The sequence below is a fragment of the Primulina tabacum genome, chromosome 10 (assembly GCF_025594145.1).
Source record: "Primulina tabacum isolate GXHZ01 chromosome 10, ASM2559414v2, whole genome shotgun sequence".
In the NCBI taxonomy this organism is placed as follows: Eukaryota; Viridiplantae; Streptophyta; class Magnoliopsida; order Lamiales; family Gesneriaceae; genus Primulina; species Primulina tabacum.
In genome coordinates this window covers 36,966,317-36,988,176 of record NC_134559.1, presented here as the reverse complement: position 1 = coordinate 36,988,176, position 21,860 = coordinate 36,966,317, and the positions used below count along the sequence as shown (strand labels likewise).

Here is a 21,860-nt window from a genome sequence, read left to right as displayed (position 1 = left end):
TTTCCGCTTCTGTTAAGGTTCCGTTTCCTCAAGAAATTTGCTTAGGAAGTTCTAAATTCGATTCTGGTTCCATTTTATCGTATCCCAGGCATAATAATAGCTTTACATTCGCTATTTTCTTCTTCTTATTTTTTTTTCTATTTTTTGGGAACATTTAGCGATTTTTGTCGTCGTGAGCCGGTTCTGTGCGGAAGGGTATGACGCATATTACTGCGGTGACGGTTAACTCATTAAAAACAATTATTTTGACTGTTTTATCCATAATTTACGTAAACGGTCACGGCACGAGGACTTCCAAGAAAGGTCACCCATCCTAGCTCTGCCATCGCGCCAGAACGCTTAACTTCATGGTTCTGATTGGGCGAGAGCAGTGCCGCGTGTTGTCCATCGCCGCCCACTCCACACGTACTCGAGGGATATAAGAATAAACATCCCACTCAATATCGGGTGCGATCATACCTGCACTTATGCACCGGTTCCTATCAGAACTCCTAAGTTAAGCGTGCTTGGGCGAGAGCAGTACTATGATGGGTGAACCCCTGGGAAGTCCTCGTGTTACACCCCTTTCCGTGTTTTTCTATTTTTGATTACTTGTTGACAGACGATTTTCGGTTCAAATAATCTGAATCTCGATCAGGATTAGATAAGACATGTGAAATCAACGTAGCTCAAGCACTGCCGGATTTGGACAAAATTGTAGCCTAATTTGATTGTAAACTGGCAAACGAACGAGACTCATTACTCCACAAGAAGCTGGCGAGATTTAGGCGAATTCCTTCTCTAGGACCCTCTAATTTGCGATTTTCCGCTTCTGTTAAGCTTTCGTTTCCTCGAGAAATCCGCTTAGAAAGTTCGAAATTCGATTTCGGTTCCATTTTATTGTATCTCACGCATAATAATAGCTTTACATTCACTATTTTCTTCTTCTTATTTTTTTTTCTATTTTCTGGGAACATTTAGCAATTTTTTTTGTCGTGAGCCGGTTCTGTGCAGAATGGTATAACGCAAATTACTCCGGAGACGGTTAACTCATTAAAAACAATTATTTCGATTGTTTTACCCATAATTTACGTAAACGGTCGCGACACGTGGGCTGCCAGGGAGGTCACCCATCCTCGCTCTACCATCGCGCCAGAACGCTTAACTTCATGGTTCTGATTAGGCGAGAGTAGAGCCGCGTGTTTTCCATCACCGCCCGCTCCACACGTACTCGAGGGATATAAAAATAAACATCCCACTCAATGTCGTGTGTGATCATACTTGCACTTATGCACCTGATCCTATCAAAACTCCGAAGTTAAGCGTGTTTGGTCAAGAGCAGTACTAGGATGGGTGACCCCCTTGGAAGTCCTCGTGTTGCACCCCTTTCTATTTTTGATTACTTGTTGACAGACGATTTTCGGCTCAAATCATCTGAATCTCGATCGGGACCAGATAAGACATGTGAAAACGACGTAGCACGGACACTGCCGGATTTGGACAAAATTGCAGGCTAATTTGATTGTAAACGGCCAAACGAACGAGACTCATTACTCCGCAATGAGCTGACGATATTTTAGCCGAATTCTTTCCCTAAGACACTCTAATTTGCGTTTTTCCGTTTCTGTTAAGCTTCTGTTTCCTCGAGAAATCCGTTTAGGAAGTCCGAAATTCGATTCCGGTGCCATTTTATCGTATCCCATGTATAATAATAGCTTTACATTCGCTATTTTCTTCTTCTTATTTTTTTCTATTTTCTGTGAACATTTAGCGATTTTTGTTGTCGTGAGCCGGTTCGGTGCAGAAGGGTATGACGCGGATGACTCCGGAGACGGTTAACTCATTAAAAACAATTATTTCGACTGTTTTAGCTATAATTATGTTAACGGTCGCGACACAAGGACTTCCAAGGTAGGTCACCCATCCTAGCTCTGTCATCGCGCCAGAATGCTTAAATTCATGGTTCTGATTGGGCAAGAGCAGTGCCGCGTGTTGTCCATCGCCGCCAGCTCCACACGTACTCGAGGGATATAAGAATAAACATCCCACTCAATGTTGGGTGCGATCATACCAGCACTAATGCACCGGATCCCATCAGAACTCCGAAGTTAAGCGTGCTTGGGCGAGAGCAGTACTAGGATGGGTGACCCCCTAGGAAGTTCTCGTATTGCACCCCTTTTCGTGTTTTTCTATTTTTGATTACTTGTTGACAGATGATTTTCGGCTCAAATCATCTGAATCACGATCGGGATCAGATAAGACATGTGAAATCAACGTAGCTTGGGCACTGCCGGATTTGAAAAAAATAGTAGGCTAATTTGGTTGTAAACGGGCAAACGAACGAGACTCATTACTCCGGAATGAGCTGGCGAGATTTTATCCGAATTCTTTCTCTAAGACACTCAAGTTTGCGATTTTCCGCTTCTGTTAAGCTTCTGTTTCCTCGAGAAATCCGTTTAGGAAGTCCGAAATTCGATTCCGGTTCCATTTTATCGTATCCCAGGCATAATAATAGCTTTACATTCGCTATTTTTTTCTTCTTATTTTTTTCTATTTTCTGTGAACATTTAGCGATTTTTGTTGTCGTGAGCCGGTTCGGTGCAAAAGGTTATGTCGCAGATGACTCCGGAGACGGTTAAATCATTAAAAACAATTATTTCGACTGTTTTAGCTATAATTATGTAAACGGTCGCGACACAAGGACTTCCAAGGGAGGTCACCCATCCTAGCTCTGTCATCGCGTCAGAACGCTTAAATTCATGGTTCTGATTGGGCGAGAGCAATGCCGCGTGTTGTCCATCGCCGTCCGCTCCACACGTACTCGAGGGATATAAGAATAAACATCCCACTCAATGTCGAGTGCGATCATGCCAGCACTAATGCACCGGATCCAGTCAGAACTCCGAAGTTAAGCGTGCTTGGGCGAGACCAGTACTAGGATGGGTGACCCCCTGGAAGTTCTCGTGTTGCACCTCTTTTCGTGTTCTTCTACTTTCGATTACTTGTTGACAGATGATTTCGGCTCAAATCATCTGAATCACGATCGTGATCAGATAAGACATGTGAAATCAACGTAGCTTGGGCACTGGCGGATTTGGACAAAATTGTAGGCTAATTTGATTGTAAACGGGCAAACGAACGAGACTCACTACTCCACAATGTGCTGGCGAGATTTTAGCCGAATTCCTTCTCTAAGACCCTCTTATTTGCGATTTTCCGCTTCTGTTAAGGTTCCGTTTCCTCGAAAAATCCGCTTAGGAAGTCCGAAATTCGATTCCGGTTCCATTTCATCGTATCCCAGGCATAATAATAGCTTTACATTCGCTATTTTCTTCTTATAATTTTCTTTTCTATTTTCTGGGAACATTTAGCGATTTTTGTTGTCTTGAGCAGGTTTTGTGCGGAAGGGTATGACGCATATTACTCCGGAGACGGTTAACTCGTTAAAAACAATTATTTCAACTGTTTTATCCATAATTTACGTAAACGGTCGTGACACGAGGACTTCCCATGGAGGTCACCCATCCTAGCTCTGCCATCGCGCCAGAACACTTAATTTCATGGTTCTGATTGGGCGAGAGTAGTGCCGCGTGTTGTCCATCGCCGCCCGCGCCACACGTACTCGAGGGAAGTAATAATAAACATCCCACTATATGTCGGGATTGATCATACCAGCACTAATGCACCGGATCCCATCAGAACTCCGAAGTTAAGCGTGCTTGGGCGAGACCAGTACTAAGATGGGTGACCCCCTGGTAAGTCCTCGTGTTGCTCCCCTTTTTGTGTTTTTCTATTTTTGATTACTTGTTTACAGACAATTTTCGGCTCAAATTATCTGAATCTCGATCGGGACCAGATAAGACATGTGAAATCAACGTAGCTCGGGCACTGCCGGATTTGGACAAAATTGTAGGCTAATTTGATTATAAACGGGCAAACGAACGAGACTCAGTACTCCGTAATGGGCTGGCGAGATTTTAGCCGAATTATTTCTTTAAGACCCTCTAATTTGCGATTTTTCGCTTCGGTTAAACTTCTGTTTCCTCGAGAAATCCGTTTAGGAAGTCCGAAATTCGATTCCGTTTCCATTTTATCGTATCCCAGGCATAATAATAGCTTTACATTTGCTATTTTATTCTTCTTATTTTCATTTCTATTTTCTTGGAAAATTTAGCTATTTTTGTTGTCGTGAGTCGGTTCTGTGCGGAAGGGTATGACGTAGATTACTCCCGAGATGGTTAACTCATTAAAAACAATTATTTCGACTGTTTTAGCTTTAATTTATGTAAACGGTCGCGACACAAGGACTTCCAAGGGAGGTAACCCATCATAGCTCTTTCATCGCGCCAGAACGCTTAACTTCATGGTTCCTATTGGGCGAGAGCAGTGCCGCGTGTTGTCCATCGCCGCCCGCTCCACACGTACTCGAGGGATATAAGAATAAACATCCCACTCAATGTCGGGTGCGATCATACCAGCACTAATGCACCGGATCCCATCAGAACTCCGAAGTTAAGCGTGCTTGGGCGAGAGCAGTACTAGGATGGGTGACCCCCTTGGAAGTCCTCGTGTTGCACCCCTTTTCGTGTTTTTCTATTTTTGATTACTAGTTGACAGACTATTTTTGGCTCAAATCATCTGAATCTCGATTAGGACCAGTTAAGACATGTGACAACAACGTAGCTTGGACACTGCAGGATTTGGACAAAATTGTAGGCTAATTGGATTGTAAACGGGCAAACGAACGAGACTCATTACTCCACAATGAGCTGGCGAGATTTTAGCAGAATTCTTTCACTAAGACACTCTAATTTGCGATTTTCCGCTTCTGTTAAGCTTCTGTTTCCTCGAGAAATCCGTTAAGGAAGTCCGAAATTCGATTCCGGTTCCATTTTATCGTATCCCGGGCATAATAATAGCTTTACATTCGCTATTTTCTTCTTCTTATTTTTTTCTATTTTCTGTGAACATTTAGCGATTTTGTTGTCGTGAGCCGGTTCGGTGCATAAGGGCATGACGCAGATGACTCCAGAGGCGTTTAAGTCATTAAAAATAATTATTTCGACTGTTTTAGCTATAATTATGTAAACGGTCGCGACACAAGGACTTCCAAGGGAGGTCACCCATCCTAGCTCTGTCATCGCGTCAGAACGCTTAAATTCATGGTTCTGATTGGGCGAAAGCAGTGCCGCGTGTTGTCCATCGCCGCCCGCGCCACACGTACTCGAGGGATATAAGAATAAACATCTCACACAATGTCGGATGCGAACATACCAGCAGTATTGCACCGGATCCCATCAGAACTCCAAAGTTAAGCGTGCTTTGGCGAGACCAGTACTAGGATGGGCGACACCCTGGGAAGTCCTCGTGTTGCACCTCTTTCCGTGTTTTTCTATTTTTGATTACTTGTTGACAAAAGATTTTTGGCTCAAATCATCTGAATCTCGATCGGGACTAGATAAGACATGTGAAATCAACGTAGCTCGGGTACTGCCGGATTTGGACAAAATTTTAGGCTAATTTGATTGTAAACGGGCAAACGAACAAGACTCTTACTCCGCAATGAGCTGGCGAGATTTTAGCCGAATTCCTTCCCTAAGACCCTCTAATTTGCGATTTTCCGCTTCTGTTAAACTTCTGTTTCCTCGAGAAATCCGCTTAGGAAGTCCGAAATTTGATTCCGGTTCCATTTTATCGTATTCGAGGCATAATAATAGCTTTACATTCGCTATTTTCTTCTTTTTATTTTTTTTCTTTTTCTGGGAACATTTAGCGATTTTTGTTGTCGTGAGCCGGTTCTGTGCGGAAGGGTATGACGCAGATCACTCCGGAGATGGTTAACTCATTAAAAGCAATTATTTCGACTGTTATAGCCATAATTTACGTAAACGTTCGCGACACGAGGACTTCCAGGGGAGGTCACCCATCCTAGCTCTGTCATCGCGCCAGAATGCTTAACTTCATGGTTCTGATTGGGTAAGAGCAGTGCCGCGTGTTGTCCATCGCCGCCCGCTCCACACGTACTCGAGAGATATAAGAATAAACACCCCACTCAATTTCGGGAGCGATCATGCCAGCACTAATGCATCGGATCCCATCAGAACTCCGAAGTTAAGCGTGCTTGGACGAGACCAGTACTAGGATGGGCGACCCCCTTGAAATTCCTCGGGTTGCACCGATTTTCGTGTTTTTCTATTTTAGATTACTTGTTGACAGACGATTTTTGGCTCAAATCATCTGAATCTCGATCGGGACCAGATAAGACATGTGAAATCAACATAGCTTTGGCACTACCGGATTTGGACAAAATTGTAGGGTAATTTGATTGTAAACAGGCAAACGAACGAGTCTCTTACTCCGCAATGAGCTGGCGAGATTTTAGCCGAATTCCTTCTCTAAGACCCTCTAATTTGCGATTTTCCGCTTTTGTTAAGTTTCCGTTTCCTCGAGAAATCCGTTTAGGATGTCCGAAATTCGATTCCGGTTATATTTTATCGTATCCAAAGCATAATAATAGACTTACATTCGCTATTTTCTTCTTATTATTTTTTTTCTATTTTCTGGGAACATTTAGCGATTTTTGTTGTCATGAGACGGTTCTATGCGGAAGGGTATGACGCAGATTACTCTGGAGATAGTTAACTCATTAAATACAATTAAAAACAATTATTTCGACTGTTTTAGATATAATTTACGTAAAATGTCACGACACGAGGACTTTTCAGGGAGGTCGCCCATCCTAGCTCTGCCATCACACCAGAATGCTTAAATTAATGGTTCTGATTGGGCGAGTGCAGTGATGCGTGTTGTCCATCGCCGCTCGCGCACCACGTACTCTAGGGATATTAGAATAAACATCCCACTCAATGTCGGGTACGATCATACCAACACAAATGCACCGAATCCCATCAGAACTCCGAAGATAATCGTGCTTGGGCGAGAACAGTACTAGGATAGGTGACCCCGTGGGAAGTCCTCGTGTTGCACCCTTTTTCGTGTTTTTCTATTTTTTATTACTTGTTGACAGACGATTTTCGGCTCAAATCATCTGAATAACGATCGGGACCAGATAAGACATGTGAAATCAACGTAGCTCCGGCACTGCCGGATTCGGACAAAATTGTAGCCTAATTTGATTGTAAACGGGCAAACGAACGAGACTCATTATTCCGCAAATAGCTGGCGAGATTTTAGCCGAATTCCTTCTCTAAGATCCTCTAATTTGCGATTTTCCTCTTCTGTTAAGCTTCTGTTTTCTCGAGAAATCCGCTTAGGAAGTCCGAAATTAGATTCCGGTTCCATTTTATCGTATCCGAGGCATAATAATAGCTTTACATTCACTATTTTCTTCTTCTTATTTTTTTTTCTATTTTATGGGAACATTTAGCGATTTTTGTTGTCGTGAGCCGGTTCTGTGCGGAAGGGTATGACGCAGATTACTCCGGAGACGGTTAACTCATTAAAAACAATTATTTCTACTGTTTTAGCTATAATTTACATAAACGATCGCGACAGGAGGACTTCCGAGGGAGGTCACCCATACTAGCTCTGCCATTGCGACAGAACGCGTAATTTCATGGTTCTGATTGTGCGAGAGCAGTGCCGCGTGTTGTCCATTGCCGCTCGCGCCACACGTACTCGGGGGATATAAGAATAAACATCCCACTCAATGTAAGGAGCGATCATACCAGCACTAATGCACCGGATCCCATCAGAACTCTGATGTTAAGCGTCATTGGTTGAGACCAGTACTAGGATGGGTGACCCCATGGGAAGTCCTCGTGTAGCACCCCTTTTCGTGTTTTTCTATTTTTGATTATTTGTTGACAGACGATTTTCGGCTCAAATCATCTGAATCTCGATCGGACCAGATAAGACATGTGAAATAAACGTATCTCGGGCACTGCCGGATTTGGATAAAATTGTAGGCTAATTTGATTGTAAACAACCAAATGAACGACACTCATTACTCCGCAATGAGATGGCGAGATTTTAGCCGAATTCCTTCTCTAAGACTATCTAATTTGCGATTTTTCGCTACTGTTAAGCTTCTGTTTCTCTTGACGCAGATTACTCCGGAGACGGTTAACTCATTAAAAACAATTATTTCGACTGTTTTAGCTATAATTTACGTAAACGGTCGCGACAGGAGGACATCCCAGAGAGGTCAACCATCCTAGCTCTGGCATCGCGCCAGAACGCTTAAATTCATGGTTCCGATTTGGCGAGAGCGGTGCCGCGTGTTGTCCATCGCCGCGCGCTCCACACGTACTTGAGGGATATAAGAATAAACATACCACTCAATGTCGGGTGCGATCATACCAGCACTAATGCACCGGATCCCATCAGAACTCCGAAGTTAAGCGTGCTTGGGTGAGACCAGTACCAGGAAGGGTGACCCCCTGGGAAGTCCTCGTGTTGCACCTCTTTTCGTGTTTTTCTATTTTTGATTACTTGTTGACAGACGATTTTCGGCTCAAATCATCTGAATCTCGATTGGGACCAGATAAGACATGTGAAATCAACGTCGCTCGGGCACTGCCGGATTTGGAAAAATTGTAGCCTAATTTGATTGTAAACGGGCAAACGAACGAGACTCAATACTCCGCAACGAGGTGGCGAGTATTAGACGAATTCCTTCTCTAAGACCCTCTAATTTGCGATTTTCCGCTTCTGTTTCCTTGAGAGGAAGTTCTAAATTCGATTCCGGTTCCATTTTATCGTATCCCAGGCATAATAATAGCTTTACATTCGCAATTTTTTTCTACTTAAATTTTTTTCTATTTACTGGGAACATTTAGCGATTTTTGTTGTCTTGAGGGTTCTGTGGGGAAGGGTATGACGCAGATTACTCCGGAGACGGTTAACTCATTAAAAACAATTATTTCGATTGTTTTATCCATAATTTAAGTAAACGGTCGCGACACGAGGACTTCCCAGGGAGGTCACCCATCCTAGCTCTGCCATCGCACCAGAACGCTTAACTTCATGGTTCTGATTATGCGAGAGCAGTGCCGCGGTGTTCTCCATCTCCGCCGCTCCACACGTTCTCGAAGGATATAAGAATAAACATCCCACTCAATTTCGGGTGCGATCATACCAATACTAATGCACCGGATCCCATCAGAACTCCGAAGTTAAGCATGCTTGGGCAAGAGCAGTACTAGGATGGGTGACCCCCTTGGAAGTCCTCGTGTTGCACCCCTTTTCGTGTTTTTCTATTTATGATTACTTGTTGATAGACGATTTTGGGCTCAAATCATCTGAATCTCGATCGGGACCAGATAAGACATGTGAAATCAACGTAGTTCGGGCACTGCCGGATTTGGACAAAATTTTATCTTAATTTGATTGTAAACGGGCAAACGAACGAGACTCATTACTCCGCAATGAGCTGGCGAGATTTTAGCCGAATTCCTTCTTTAAGACCCACTAATTTGCGATTTTCCGCTTCTGTTAAGCTTCCGTTTCCTCGAAAAATCCCCTTAGGAAGTCCGAAATTCGATTCCAGTTCCATTTTATCGTATCCGAGGCATAATAATAGCTTTACATTCGCTATTTTCTTCTTATTATTTTTTTTTCAATTTTCTGGGAATATTTAGCGATTTTTGTAAACGTGAGCCGGTTCTGTGCGGAATGGTATGACGCAGATTACTCCGGAGATGGTTAACTCATTAAAAACAATTTTTTCGATTGTTTTAGCCATAATTTACGTAAACGGTCGCGACACGAGGACTTTTTAGGGAGGTCACCCATCCTAGCTCTGCCATCGCGCCAGAAAGCTTAACTTCATGGTTCTGATTGGGCGAAAGCAGTGCCGCGTGTTGTCCATCATCATCCGCTCCACACGTACTCGAGGGATATATAAGAATAAACATCCCACTCAATGTCGGGTGCGATCATACCAGCACTAATGCATCGGATCCCATCAGAACTCCGAAGCTAAGCGTGCTTGGGCGAGGGCAGTATTAGGATGGGTGACCCCCGGGGAAATCCTCGTGTTGCACCCCTTTTCGTGTTTTTCTATTTTTGATTAATTAGTAACGGACGATTTTTGGCTCAAATCTTCAAAATCTCGATCGGATCAGATAAGACATGTGAAATCAAAGTAGCTCGGGCACTGCCGGATTTGGACAAAATTGTAGCCTAATTTGATTGTAAACGGACAAACGAACGAGACTCATTACTCTGCAATAAGCTGGTGTGATTTTAGCCGAATTCTTTCTCTACTCATTACTCTGCAATGAGCTGGTGATATTTTAGCCGAATTCCTTCTCTAAGACCCTCTAATTTGCAATTTTCCGCTTCTGTTAAGCTTCCGTTTCCTCGAGAAATCCGTTTAGGAAGTCCGAAATTCGATTCCAGTTACATTTTATCGTATTCCTGGCATAATAATAGCTTTACATTCGCTATTTTCTTCTTCTTATTTTTTTCTATTTTTTGGGAACATTTAGCGATTTTGTTGTCGTGAGCCGGTTTTGTGCGGAAGGGTATGACGTAGATTACTCCGGAGATGGTTAACTCAATAAAAACCATTTTTTCGACTCTTTTAGCTATAATTTACGTAAACGGTTGCGACACGAGGACGTCCCAGGGAGGTCACCCATCCTCGCTCTGCCATCGTGCCAGAACGCTTAACATCATGGTTCCGATTGTGCTAGAGCAGTGCCGCGTCTTGTCCATAGCCGCCCGCTCTACACGTACTCGAGGGATATAAGAATAAACATCCCACTCAATGTCGGGTACGATCATACCAGCACTAATTCAATGGATCCCATCAGAACTCCGAAGTTAAGCGTGTTTGGGCGAGACCTGTACTAGGATGGGTGACCCCCTGGGAAGTTCTCGTGTTGCACCCCTTTTCGTGTTTTTCTATTTTTGATTACTTGTTGACAGACGATTTTCGGCTCAAATCATCTGAATCAACGAAGCTCGGGCACTGCCGGATTTGGACAAAATTGTAGCCTAATTTGATTGTAAACGGGCAAACGAACGAGACTCATTACTCGGCAATTAGCTGGCGAGATTTTTGCCGAAATTTTTTTTAAGACCCTCTAATTTGCGATTTTCCGCTCTTATTAAGCTTCCGTTTCCTCGAGAAATTCGCTTAGGAAGTCCGAAATTCGATTCCGGTTCCATTTTATCGTATCCCAGGCATAATAATAGCTTTACATTCGCTATTTTCTTCTTCTTATTATTTTTTCTATTTTCTGGGAATATTTAGCGATTTTTGTAAACGTGAGCCGGTTCTGTGCAGAAGGGTATGACGCAGATTACTCTAGAGACGGTTAACTCATTAAAAACAATTATTTCGACTGTTTAAGCTATAATTTACGTAAACGGTCGCGGCACGAGGACTTCCCAGGGAGGTCACCCATCCTAGCTCTGCCATCACGCTAGAACACTTAACTTAGTGATTCTGATTGGGCGAGAGAAGTGCCGCGTGTAGTCCATCGCCGCCCGCGCCACACGTACTTCAGGGATATAAGAATAAACATCCCACTCAATGTTTGTTGTGATCATACCAGCACTAATGCACCGGATCCCATCAGAAATCCGAAGTTAAGCGTGCTTGGGCGAGACCAGTACTAGGATGGGTGACCCCCTGGGAAGTCCTCGTGTTGCATGCCTTTTCGTGTTTTTCTATTTTTGATTAATTGTTGACGTACGATTTTCGGCTAAGAACATCTGAATCTCGATCAGGACAAGATAAGACATGTGAAATCAACATAGCTCGAGAACTGCAGGATTTGGACAAAATTGTAGCCTAATTTGATTGTAAACGGCCAAACGAACGAGACTCATTACTCCGCAATGAGCTGGCGAGATTTTAGCTAGATTCCTTCTCTAAAACCCTCTAATTTGCGATTTTCCGCTTCTGTTAAGCTTCCGTTTCCTCGAGAAATCCGCTTAGGAAGTCAGAAATTCGATTCCTGTTCCATTTTATCGTATCTCAGGCATAATAATAGCTTTAAATTCGCTATTTTCTTCTTCATATTTTTTTTCCTATTTTCTAGGAACATTTAGCGATTTTTGTTGTCGTGAGCCGGTTCTGTGCGGAAGGGTATGACGTAGATTGCTCCGGAGACGGTTAACTCATTAAAAAAAATTATTTCGACTGTTTTAGCTATAATTTACGTAAACGGTCGCGACACGAGGACTTCCTGGGGAGGTCACCCATCCTAGCTCTGCCATCGCGCCAGAACACTTAACTTCATGGTTCTGATTGGGCGAGAGCAGTGCCGCGTTTTGTCCATCGCCGCCCGCGCCACACGTACTCGACGGATATAAGAATAAACATCCCACTCAATTTCGTGTGCGATCATACCAGCACTAATGCACCGGATCCCATCAGAACTCCGAAGTTATGCGTGATTGGGCGAGACAACTATTAGGATGGGTGACCCTCTGGGAAGTCCTCGTGTTGCATGCCTTTTCATGTTTTTCTATTTTTGAATAATTGTTGACAGACGATTTTCGGCTCAAAACATCTGAATCTCGATCGGGACAAGATAAGACATATGAAATAAACGTAGCTCGAGCACTGCCGGATTTGGACAAAATTGTAGGCTAATTTGATTGTAAACGGGCAAACGAACGAGACTCATTACTCCGCAAAGAGCTGGCGAGATTTTAGCCGAATTCCTTCTCTAAGACCCTCTAATTTGCGATTTTTCGATTCTGTTAAATTTCTGTTTCCTTGAGAAATCCGCTTGGAAAGTCCGAAATTCGATTCTGGCTTAATTTTATCGTATCCCAAGCATAATAACATCTTTACATTCGCTATTTTCTTCTTCTTATTTTATTTCTATTTTCTGGGAACATTTAGCGATTTTTATTTTCGGGAGCCGGTTCTGTGCGGAAGGGTATGATGCAGATTACTCCAGAGACGGTTAAATCATTAAAAACAATTATTTCGACTGTTTTAGCTATAATTTACGTAAACGGTCGCGACACGAGGAGTTTCTAGGGAGGTCACCCATCCTAGCTTTGCCATCGCGCCAGAACGCTTAACATCATGGTTCTGATTGGGCGAGAGCAGTGCCGCGTGTTGTCCATCTCCGCCCGCGCCACACGTACTCGAGGTATATAAAAATAAACATCCCACTCAATGTCGGGTGCGATCATACCAGCACTAATTCACCGGATCCCATCAGAACTCCAAAGTTAAGCGTGCTTGGGCGAGACCAGTACTAGGATGGGTGACCCCCTGGGAAGTCCTTGTGTTGCCACTCCTTTTCGTGTTTTTCTATTTTTGATTACTTGTTGACAAACGATTTTCGGATCAAATCATCTGAATCTCGATCGGGACCGGATAAGAGATGTTAAATCAACGTAGCTCTGGCACTGCCGGATTTGGACAAAATTTTAGCCTAATTTGATTGTAAAAAGGCAAACGAACGAGGCTCATTACTCCGCAATGAGCTGGCAAGATTTTAGCCGAATCCCTTATTTAAGACCCTCTAATTTGCGATTTTCCGCTTCTGTTAAGCTTCTGTTTCCTCGAGAAATCAGCTTTGGAAGTCCGAAATTCGATTTCGGTTCCATTTTATCGTATCCCAGGGATAATAATAGCTTTACATTCGCTATTTTCTTATTCTTATTTTTTTCTATTTTCTTAGAACATTTAGCAATTTTTGTTGTCGTGAGCCGGTTCCGTGCGGAAGGGTATGACGCAGATTACTCCGGAGACGGTTAACTCATTAAAAACAATTATTTCGACTGTTTTAGCCATAATTTACGTAAACGGTCGCGACACGAGGACTTCCCAGGGAGGTCACCCATCTTAGCTCTGCCATCGTGCCAGAACGCTTAACTTCATGGTTATGATTGGGCGAGAGCAGTGCCGCGAGTTGTCCATCGCCGCCCGCTCCACATGTACTCGAGGGAAATAAGAATGAACATCCCACTCAATGTCGGGTGCGATCAAACCAACACTAATGCACCGGATCCCATCAGACATCTGAAGTTAAGCGTGGTTGGGCGAGAGCAGTACTAGGATGGGTGACCCCCTGGGAAGTCCTCGTGTTGCACCCCTTTTCGTGTTTTTCAATTTTTTATTACTTGTTGACAGAAGATTTTCGGCTCAAATCAACTGAATCTCGATCGGGACCAGATAAGACATGTGAAATCAAGGTAGCTCGGGCACTGCCGGATTTGGACTAAATTGTAGCCTTGTTTGATTGTAAACGGGCAAACGAACGAGACTCATTACTCTGCAATGAGCTGACGAGATTTTAGCCAAATTCCTTCTCTAAGACCATCTAATTTGCGATTTTCCGCTTCTGCTAAGCTTCCTTTTTCTCGAGAAATCCGCTTTGGAAGTCCGAAATTCGATTTCGGTTCCATTTTATCGTATCCCAGGGATAATAATAGCTTTACATTCGCTATTTTCTTATTCTTATTTTTTTCTATTTTCTTAGAACATTTAGCGATTTTTGTTGTCGTGAGCTGGTTCTGTGCGGAAGGGTATAACGCAGATTACTCCGGAGACGGTTAACTCATTAAAAACAATTATTTCGACTGTTTTAGCCATAATTTACGTAAACGGTCGCGACACGAGGGCTTCTAAGGGAGGTCACGCATCCTAGATCTGCCATCGTGCCAGAACGCTTAACTTCATGGTTATGATTGGGCGAGAGCAGTGCCGCGAGTTGTCCATCGCCGCCCGCTCCACATGTACTCGAGGGATATAAGAATGAACATCCCACTCAATGTCGGGTGCGATCAAACCAACACTAATGCACCGGATCCCATCAGACATCTGAAGTTAAGCGTGGTTGGGCGAGAGCAGTACTATGATGGGTGACCCCCTGGGAAGTCCTCGTGTTGCACCCCTTTTCGTGTTTTTCAATTTTTTATTACTTGTTGACAGAAGATTTTCGGCTCAAATCAACTGAATCTCGATCGGGACCAGATAAGACATGTGAAATCAACGTAGCTCGGGCACTGCCGGATTTGGACTAAATTGTAGCCTTATTTGATTGTAAACGGGCAAACGAACGAGACTCATTACTCCGCAATGAGCTGACAAGATTTTAGCCAAATTCCTTCTCTAAGACCATCTAATTTGCGATTTTCCGCTTCTGTTAAGCTTCCGTTTCCTCGAGAAATCCGCTTTGGAAGTCCGAAATTCGATTTCGGTTCCATTTTATCGTATCCCAGGGATAATAATAGCTTTACATTCGCTATTTTTTTATTCTTAATTTTTTCTATTTTCTTAGAACATTTAGCGATTTTTGTTGTCGTGAGCTGGTTCTGTGCGGAAGGGTATAACGCGGATTACTCCGGAGACGGTTAACTCATTTAAAACAATTATTTCGACTGTTTTAGCCATAATTTACGCAAACGGTCGCGACACGAGGACTTCTCAGGGAGGTCACGCATCCTAGCTCTGCCATCGTGCCAGAACGCTTAACTTCATGGTTATGATTGGGCGAGAGCAGTGCCGCGAGTTGTCCATCGCCGCCCGCTCCACATGTACTCGAGGGATATAAGAATGAACATCCCACTCAATGTCGGGTGCGATCAAACCAACACTAATGCACCGGATCCCATCAGACATCTGAAGTTAAGCGTGGTTGGGCGAGAGCAGTACTAGGATGGGTGACCCCCTGGGAAGTCCTCGTGTTGCACCCCTTTTCGTGTTTTTCAATTTTTTATTACTTGTTGACAGAAGATTTTCGGCTCAAATCAACCGAATCTCGATCGGGAGCAGATAAGACATGTGAAATCAACGTAGCTCGGGCACTGCCGGATTTGGACTAAATTGTAGCCTTATTTGATTGTAAACGGGCAAACGAACGAGACTCATTACTCCGCAATGAGCTGACGAGATTTTAGCCAAATTCCTTCTCTAAGACCATCTAATTTGCGATTTTCCGCTTCTGTTAAGCTTCCGTTTCCTCGAGAAATCCGCTTTGGAAGTCCGAAATTCGATTTCGGTTCCATTTTATCGTATCCCAGGGATAATAATAGCTTTACATTCGCTATTTTCTTATTCTTATTTTTTTCTATTTTCTTAGAACATTTAGCGATTTTTGTTGTCGTGAGCTGGTTCTGTGCGGAAGGGTATAACGCAGATTACTCCGGAGACGGTTAACTCATTTAAAACAATTATTTCGACTGTTTTAGCCATAATTTACGCAAACGGTCGCGACACGAGGACTTCTCAGGGAGGTCACGCATCCTAGCTCTGCCATCGTGCCAGAACGCTTAACTTCATGGTTATGATTGGGCGAGAGCAGTGCCGCGAGTTGTCCATCGTCGCCCGCTCCACATGTATTCGAGGGATATAAGAATGAACATCCCACTCAATGTCGGGTGCGATCAAACCAACACTAATGCACCGGATCCCATCAGACATCTGAAGTTAAGCGTGGTTGGGCGGGAGCAGTACTAGGATGGGTGACCCCCTGGGAAGTCCTCGTGTTGCACACCTTTTCGTGTTTTTCAATTTTTTATTACTTGTTGACAGACGATTTTCTGCTCAAATAAACTGAATCTCGATCGGTACCAATTAAGATATGTGAAATCAACGTAGCTCGGGCACTGCCGGATTTGGACAAAATTGTAGCCTAATTTGATTGTAAATTGGCAAACGAACGAGACTCATTACTCTGCAATATGCTGACGAGATTTTAGCCGAATTCCTTCTCTAAAACACTCTAATTTGCGATTTTCCGCTTCTGTTAAGCTTCCGTTTCCTCGAGAAATCCGCATAGGAAGTTCGAAATTCGATTCAAGTTCGATTTTATCGTATCCCAGGCATAAAAATAGCTTTACATTCGCTATTTTCGTCTTCTTTTTTTTTTTCTATTTCCTGGGAATATTTAGCTATTTTTGTTGTCTTGAGCAGATTCTGTGCGGAAGGGTATGACGCAGATTACCCCGGAGACGGTTAACTCATTAAAAACAATTATTTCGACTGTTTTAGCTATAATTTACGTAAACGGTCGCGACACGCGGACTTCCTAGGGAGGTCACCCATCCTAGCTCTGCCATCGCACCAGAATGCTAAACTTCATGGTTCTGATTGTGCGAGAGAAGTGCCGCGTGTTGTCCATCTCCGCCGCGCCACACGTACTCAAGGTATATAAGAATTAACATCCCACTCAATGTCAGGTGCGATCATACCAGCACTAATGCACCGGATCCCATCAGAACTCCAAAGTTAAGCGTGCTTGGGCGAGACCAATACTAGGTTGGGTGACCCCCTGGGAAGTCCTCGTGTTGCCACCCCTTTTCATGTTTTCTATTTTTGATTACTTGTTGACAGACGATTTTCGGCTCAAATCATCTGAATCTCGATCGGGACCGGATAAGAGATGTGAAATCAACGTAGCTCGGGCACTGCCGGATTTGGACAAAATTGTAGCCTAATTTGATTGTAATCCGGCAAATGAACGAGACTCGTTACTCCGCAATGAGCTGGCAAGATTTTAGTGGAATTCTTTCTCTAGGACCCTCTAATTTGCGATTTTCCGCTTCTGTTAAGCTTCCGTTTCCTCAAAAAAATCCTCATAGGAAGTCCGAAATTCGATTTCGGTTCCATTTTATCGTATCCCATGGATAATAATAGCTTTACATTCGCTATTTTCTTATTCTTATTTTTTTCTATTTTCTGGGAACTTTTAGCGATTTTTGTTGTCGTGAGCCGGTTCTGTGCGGAAGGGTATGACGCAGATTACTCCGGAGACGGTTAACTCATTAAAAACAATTATTTCGGCTGTTTTAGCCATAATTTACGTAAACGGTCACGACACGAGGACTTCCCAGGGAGGTCACCCATCCTAGCTCTGCCATCGCGCCAGAACGCTTAACTTCATGGTTCTGATTGGGCGAGAGCAGTGCCGCGGGTTGTCCATCGCCGCCCGCTCCACACGTATTTGAGGGATATAAGAATAAACATCCCACACGATGTCGGGTGCGATCATACCAGCACTAATGCATCGGATCCCATCAGAACTCCGAAGTTAAGCTTTCTTGGGCGAGAGCAGTACTAGGATGGGTGACCCCCTGGGAAGTCCTCGTGTTGCACCACTTTTCGTGTTTTTCTATTTTTGATTAATTGTTGACAAGCGATTTTCGGCTCAAATCATCTGAATCTCGATCGGGATCAGATAAGACATGCGAAATCAACGGAGCTCGGACACTTCCCGATTTGGACAAAACTGTAGCCTAATTTGATTATAAACTGGCAAACGAACGAGACTCATTACTCCGTAATAAGCTGACGAGATTTTAGCTGAATTCCTTCTCTAAAACACTCTAATTTGCGATTTTCCGCTTCTGTTAAGCTTCCGTTTCCTCGAGAAATCCGCATAGGAAGTTCGAAATTCGATTCAGGTTCGATTTTATCGTATCCCAGGCATAATAATAGCTTTACATTCGCTATTTTCTTCTTCTTATTTTTTTTTCTATTTTCTGGGAACATTTAGCGATTTTTGTTTTCGTGAGCCGGTTCTGTGCCGAAGGGTATGACGCAGATTACTCCAGAGTTGGTTAACTCATTAAAAGCAATTATTTCGACTGTTTTAGCCATTATTTACGTAAATGGTCGTGACACGAGGACTTCCCAGGGAGGACACCCATCCTAGCTCTGCCATCGTGAGCCGGTTTTGTGCGGAAGGGTATGACGCAGATAACTTCAGAGTCGGTTAACTCATTAAAAACAATTATTTCGACTGTTTTAGCCATAATTTACATAAATGGTCGCGACACGAGGACTTCTCAGAGAGGTCACCCATCCTAGCTCTGCCACCGCGCAAGAACGCTTAACTTCATGGTTTTGATTGGGCAACAGCAGTGCCGCGTGTTGTCCATTGCCGCCCGAGCCACACGTACTCGAGGGATATAAGAATAAACATTCCACTCAATGTCGGGTGCGATTATACCCGCACTAATGCACCGGATCCCATCAGATCTCCGAAGTTAGGCGTTCTTAGGCGAGAGCAGTACTAGGATGGGTGACCCCTGGGAAGTACTCTTGTTGCCCCTTTTCGTGTTTTTCTATTTTTTATTACTTGTTGACAAACGATTTTCGGCTCAAATCATCTGAATATCGATCGGGATATGATAAGACATGTGAAATAAACCTAGCTCGGGCACTGCCGGATTTGGACAAAATTGTAGTCTAATTTGATTGTAAACGGGCAAACGAACGAGACTTATTACTCCGCAATGAGCTAAAGAGATTTTAGCCGAATTCCTTCTCTAAGACCCTCTAATTTGCGATTTTCCGCTTCTTTTAAGCTTTCGTTTCCTCGAGAAATCCGCTTAGAAATTTTGAAATTTGATTCCGGTTCCATTTTATCGTATCCCAGGCATAATATTAGCTTTACATTCGCTATTTTCTCCTTCTTATTTTTTTTCTATTTTCTGGGAACACTTAGCGATTTTTGTTGTCGTGAGCCTGTTCTGTGCCGAAGGGTATGACGCAGATTACTCCAGAGTTGGTTAACTCATTAAAAGCAATTATTTCAACTGTTTTAGCCATAATTTACGTAAATGCTCGTGACACGAGGACTTCCCAGGGAGGACACCCATCCTAGCTCTGCCATCGTGCCAGAACGCTTAACTTCATGGTTCTGATAGGGCGAGAACAGTGCCGCGTGTTGTACATCTCCGCCCGCTTCACACGTACTCGAGAGATAAAAGAATAAACATCCTAATCAATGTCGGGTGCGATCATACCAGCACTAATGCACCGGATTCAATCAGAACTCAGAAGTAAAGCGTGCTTGGGCGAGAGCAGTACTAGGATGGGTGACCCCCTGGGAAGTCCTTGTGTTGCGCCCCTCTTCGTGTTTTTCTATTTTTGATTACTTGTTGACAGACGATTTTTGGCTCAAATCACCTTAATCTCGATCGGGACCAGATAAGACATGTGAAATCAACGTAGCTCAGGCACTGCCGGATTTGGAAAAAATTGTAGCCTAATTTGATTGTAAACGGGCAAACGAACGAGACTCATTATTCCGCAATGAGCAGACGAGATTTTAGCCGAATTCTTTCTCTGAGACCGTCTAATTTGCGATTCCGCTTCTGTAAAGCTTCCGTTTCCACAAGAAATCCGCTTAGGAAGTTCGAAATTCGATTCCGGTTCCATTTTATCATATCCCAGGCATAATAATAGCTTTACATTCGCTATTTTCTTCTTCTTAATTTTTTTCTATTTTCTGGGAGCAGATTACTCCGGAGACGGTTAACTCATTAAAATATATTATTTCGACTGTTTTAGTTAAAATTTACGGTAAACGGTCGCGACACGAGGACTTCCCAGGGAGGTGACCCATCCTAACTCTGCCATCGCGCCAGAACGCTTAACTTCATGGTTCTGATTGGTCGAGAGCCGTGCCGCGTGTTGTCCATCGCCGCCCGCTCCACAGGTACTCTATGAATTTAAGAATAAACATCCCACTCAATGTCGGGTGCGATCATACCAGCACCAATGCACCGGATCCCATCAGAACTCCGAAGTTAAGCGTGCTTGGGCGAGAGCAGTATTAGGACGGGTGATCCCCTGGGAAGTCCTCGTGTTGCACCCCTTTTCGTTTTTTTATATTTTTGATTACTTGTTGACAAATGATTTTCGGCTCAAATCATCTGAATCTCGATCAAGACCAGATAAGACATGTGAAATCAACGTAGCTCGGACACTGCGGGATTTGGACAAAATTGTAGCTTAATTTTATTGTAAACGGGCAAACGAACGAGACTCCGCAATGGGCTGGCGAGATTTTAGCCGAATTCCTTTTCTAAGACCCTCAAATTTGCTATTTTCCGCTTCTGTTAAGTTTCCGTTTCCTCGAGAAATCCGCTTAGGAAGTCCCAAATTCCATTGCGGTTCCATTTTATCGTATCCCAAGCATAATAATAGCTTTACATTCGCTATTTTCTTATTACTATTTTTTTTTCTATTTTCTGGAAACATTTAGCGATTTTTGTTGTCGTGAGCCAGTTCTGTGCGAAAGGATATGACGCAGATTACTCCGGAGACGGTTAACTCATAATTTACATAGACGGTCGCGACACGAGGACTTCCCAGGGAGGTCACCCATCCTAGCTCTGCCATCACGCCAGAACGCTTAACTTCATGGTTATGATTGGGCGAGAGCAGTGTCGCGTGTTGTCCGTCGCCGCCCGCTCCACACGTACTCGAGAGATATAAGAATAAACATACCACTCAATGTCGGGTGCGATCATACAAGCACCAATGCACCGGATCCCATCAGAACTACGAAGTTAAGCGTTCTTGGACGAGAACAGTACTAGGATGGGTGACCCCCTGGGAAGTCCTCGTGTTGCACCCCTTTTCGTGTTTTTCTATTTTTGATTACTTGTTGACAGACAATTTTGGGCTCAAATCATCTGAATCTCGATCGGTACCATATATGACATGTGAAATCAACGTCGCTCGGGCACTGACGAATTTGGACAAAATTGTAGCCAAATTTGATTTTAAACAGGCAAACGAACGAGACTCATTAATACGCAATGAGCTGGAGAGATTTTAGCCAAATTCCTTCTCTAAGACCCTCTAATTTGCGATTTTCCGCTTCTGTTAAGTTTCCTTTTAGCCAAATTCCTTCTCTAAGTCCGAAATTCAATTCCGGTTCCATTTTATCGTATCTCAGGCATAATAATAGCTTTACGTTTGCTATTTTCTTTTTCTTATTTTTTTTCTATTTTCAGGAAACATTTAGCGATTTTTGTTGTCGTGAGCCGACTCTGTGCGGAAGGGTATAACGCAGATTACTCCGGAGACGGTTAACTCATTAAAAAATATTATTTCGACTGTTTTATCCATAATTTACATAAACGGTCGCGACACGAGGACTTCCCAGGGAGGTCACCCATCCTAGCTCTGGCATCGCGCC

General features: G+C 43.5%; 21 non-coding genes and 6 pseudogenes across 21 annotated transcripts; all 27 read left to right on the top strand.

Annotated features, from left to right (window-relative positions):
* Positions 1 to 445: 445 nt before the first annotated feature.
* Positions 446 to 564, top strand: LOC142510065 (5S ribosomal RNA). The gene has a single exon (XR_012808202.1). It is a non-coding gene; the product is annotated as a 5S ribosomal RNA (ribosomal RNA).
* Positions 565 to 1,246: 682 nt separating this feature from the next.
* LOC142512120 (5S ribosomal RNA) lies at positions 1,247 to 1,365 on the top strand (annotated as a pseudogene).
* Positions 1,366 to 2,036: 671 nt separating this feature from the next.
* On the top strand, positions 2,037 to 2,155 carry LOC142507236 (5S ribosomal RNA). The gene has a single exon (XR_012805497.1). It is a non-coding gene; the product is annotated as a 5S ribosomal RNA (ribosomal RNA).
* Positions 2,156 to 2,836: 681 nt separating this feature from the next.
* Positions 2,837 to 2,954, top strand: LOC142507821 (5S ribosomal RNA). Its single transcript, XR_012806064.1, has one exon. It is a non-coding gene; the product is annotated as a 5S ribosomal RNA (ribosomal RNA).
* A 683-nt stretch (positions 2,955 to 3,637) lies between these two features.
* Positions 3,638 to 3,756, top strand: LOC142517286 (5S ribosomal RNA). The gene has a single exon (XR_012813039.1). It is a non-coding gene; the product is annotated as a 5S ribosomal RNA (ribosomal RNA).
* A 684-nt stretch (positions 3,757 to 4,440) lies between these two features.
* On the top strand, positions 4,441 to 4,559 carry LOC142508028 (5S ribosomal RNA). The gene has a single exon (XR_012806262.1). It is a non-coding gene; the product is annotated as a 5S ribosomal RNA (ribosomal RNA).
* Positions 4,560 to 5,239: 680 nt separating this feature from the next.
* On the top strand, positions 5,240 to 5,358 carry LOC142511679 (5S ribosomal RNA; annotated as a pseudogene).
* A 681-nt stretch (positions 5,359 to 6,039) lies between these two features.
* LOC142511429 (5S ribosomal RNA) lies at positions 6,040 to 6,158 on the top strand (annotated as a pseudogene).
* Positions 6,159 to 6,850: 692 nt separating this feature from the next.
* LOC142511176 (5S ribosomal RNA) lies at positions 6,851 to 6,969 on the top strand (annotated as a pseudogene).
* Positions 6,970 to 7,653: 684 nt separating this feature from the next.
* Positions 7,654 to 7,772, top strand: LOC142512133 (5S ribosomal RNA; annotated as a pseudogene).
* A 515-nt stretch (positions 7,773 to 8,287) lies between these two features.
* LOC142514560 (5S ribosomal RNA) lies at positions 8,288 to 8,406 on the top strand. Its single transcript, XR_012810448.1, has one exon. It is a non-coding gene; the product is annotated as a 5S ribosomal RNA (ribosomal RNA).
* Positions 8,407 to 9,065: 659 nt separating this feature from the next.
* Positions 9,066 to 9,184, top strand: LOC142517328 (5S ribosomal RNA). The gene has a single exon (XR_012813080.1). It is a non-coding gene; the product is annotated as a 5S ribosomal RNA (ribosomal RNA).
* Positions 9,185 to 9,870: 686 nt separating this feature from the next.
* LOC142514186 (5S ribosomal RNA) lies at positions 9,871 to 9,989 on the top strand. Its single transcript, XR_012810093.1, has one exon. It is a non-coding gene; the product is annotated as a 5S ribosomal RNA (ribosomal RNA).
* Positions 9,990 to 10,719: 730 nt separating this feature from the next.
* Positions 10,720 to 10,838, top strand: LOC142507706 (5S ribosomal RNA). The gene has a single exon (XR_012805955.1). It is a non-coding gene; the product is annotated as a 5S ribosomal RNA (ribosomal RNA).
* Positions 10,839 to 11,490: 652 nt separating this feature from the next.
* Positions 11,491 to 11,609, top strand: LOC142516423 (5S ribosomal RNA). The gene has a single exon (XR_012812218.1). It is a non-coding gene; the product is annotated as a 5S ribosomal RNA (ribosomal RNA).
* A 684-nt stretch (positions 11,610 to 12,293) lies between these two features.
* LOC142508791 (5S ribosomal RNA) lies at positions 12,294 to 12,412 on the top strand. The gene has a single exon (XR_012806994.1). It is a non-coding gene; the product is annotated as a 5S ribosomal RNA (ribosomal RNA).
* A 683-nt stretch (positions 12,413 to 13,095) lies between these two features.
* On the top strand, positions 13,096 to 13,214 carry LOC142517461 (5S ribosomal RNA). Its single transcript, XR_012813206.1, has one exon. It is a non-coding gene; the product is annotated as a 5S ribosomal RNA (ribosomal RNA).
* Positions 13,215 to 13,897: 683 nt separating this feature from the next.
* LOC142506481 (5S ribosomal RNA) lies at positions 13,898 to 14,016 on the top strand. The gene has a single exon (XR_012804772.1). It is a non-coding gene; the product is annotated as a 5S ribosomal RNA (ribosomal RNA).
* Positions 14,017 to 14,698: 682 nt separating this feature from the next.
* LOC142506865 (5S ribosomal RNA) lies at positions 14,699 to 14,817 on the top strand. The gene has a single exon (XR_012805140.1). It is a non-coding gene; the product is annotated as a 5S ribosomal RNA (ribosomal RNA).
* Positions 14,818 to 15,499: 682 nt separating this feature from the next.
* Positions 15,500 to 15,618, top strand: LOC142506480 (5S ribosomal RNA). The gene has a single exon (XR_012804771.1). It is a non-coding gene; the product is annotated as a 5S ribosomal RNA (ribosomal RNA).
* Positions 15,619 to 16,300: 682 nt separating this feature from the next.
* LOC142508043 (5S ribosomal RNA) lies at positions 16,301 to 16,419 on the top strand. The gene has a single exon (XR_012806276.1). It is a non-coding gene; the product is annotated as a 5S ribosomal RNA (ribosomal RNA).
* Positions 16,420 to 17,101: 682 nt separating this feature from the next.
* LOC142507152 (5S ribosomal RNA) lies at positions 17,102 to 17,220 on the top strand. Its single transcript, XR_012805414.1, has one exon. It is a non-coding gene; the product is annotated as a 5S ribosomal RNA (ribosomal RNA).
* A 683-nt stretch (positions 17,221 to 17,903) lies between these two features.
* On the top strand, positions 17,904 to 18,022 carry LOC142516723 (5S ribosomal RNA). The gene has a single exon (XR_012812503.1). It is a non-coding gene; the product is annotated as a 5S ribosomal RNA (ribosomal RNA).
* Positions 18,023 to 18,861: 839 nt separating this feature from the next.
* LOC142512275 (5S ribosomal RNA) lies at positions 18,862 to 18,979 on the top strand (annotated as a pseudogene).
* A 681-nt stretch (positions 18,980 to 19,660) lies between these two features.
* Positions 19,661 to 19,779, top strand: LOC142506860 (5S ribosomal RNA). The gene has a single exon (XR_012805135.1). It is a non-coding gene; the product is annotated as a 5S ribosomal RNA (ribosomal RNA).
* A 630-nt stretch (positions 19,780 to 20,409) lies between these two features.
* Positions 20,410 to 20,528, top strand: LOC142514731 (5S ribosomal RNA). Its single transcript, XR_012810611.1, has one exon. It is a non-coding gene; the product is annotated as a 5S ribosomal RNA (ribosomal RNA).
* A 646-nt stretch (positions 20,529 to 21,174) lies between these two features.
* Positions 21,175 to 21,293, top strand: LOC142508419 (5S ribosomal RNA). The gene has a single exon (XR_012806631.1). It is a non-coding gene; the product is annotated as a 5S ribosomal RNA (ribosomal RNA).
* Positions 21,294 to 21,860: the final 567 nt, after the last annotated feature.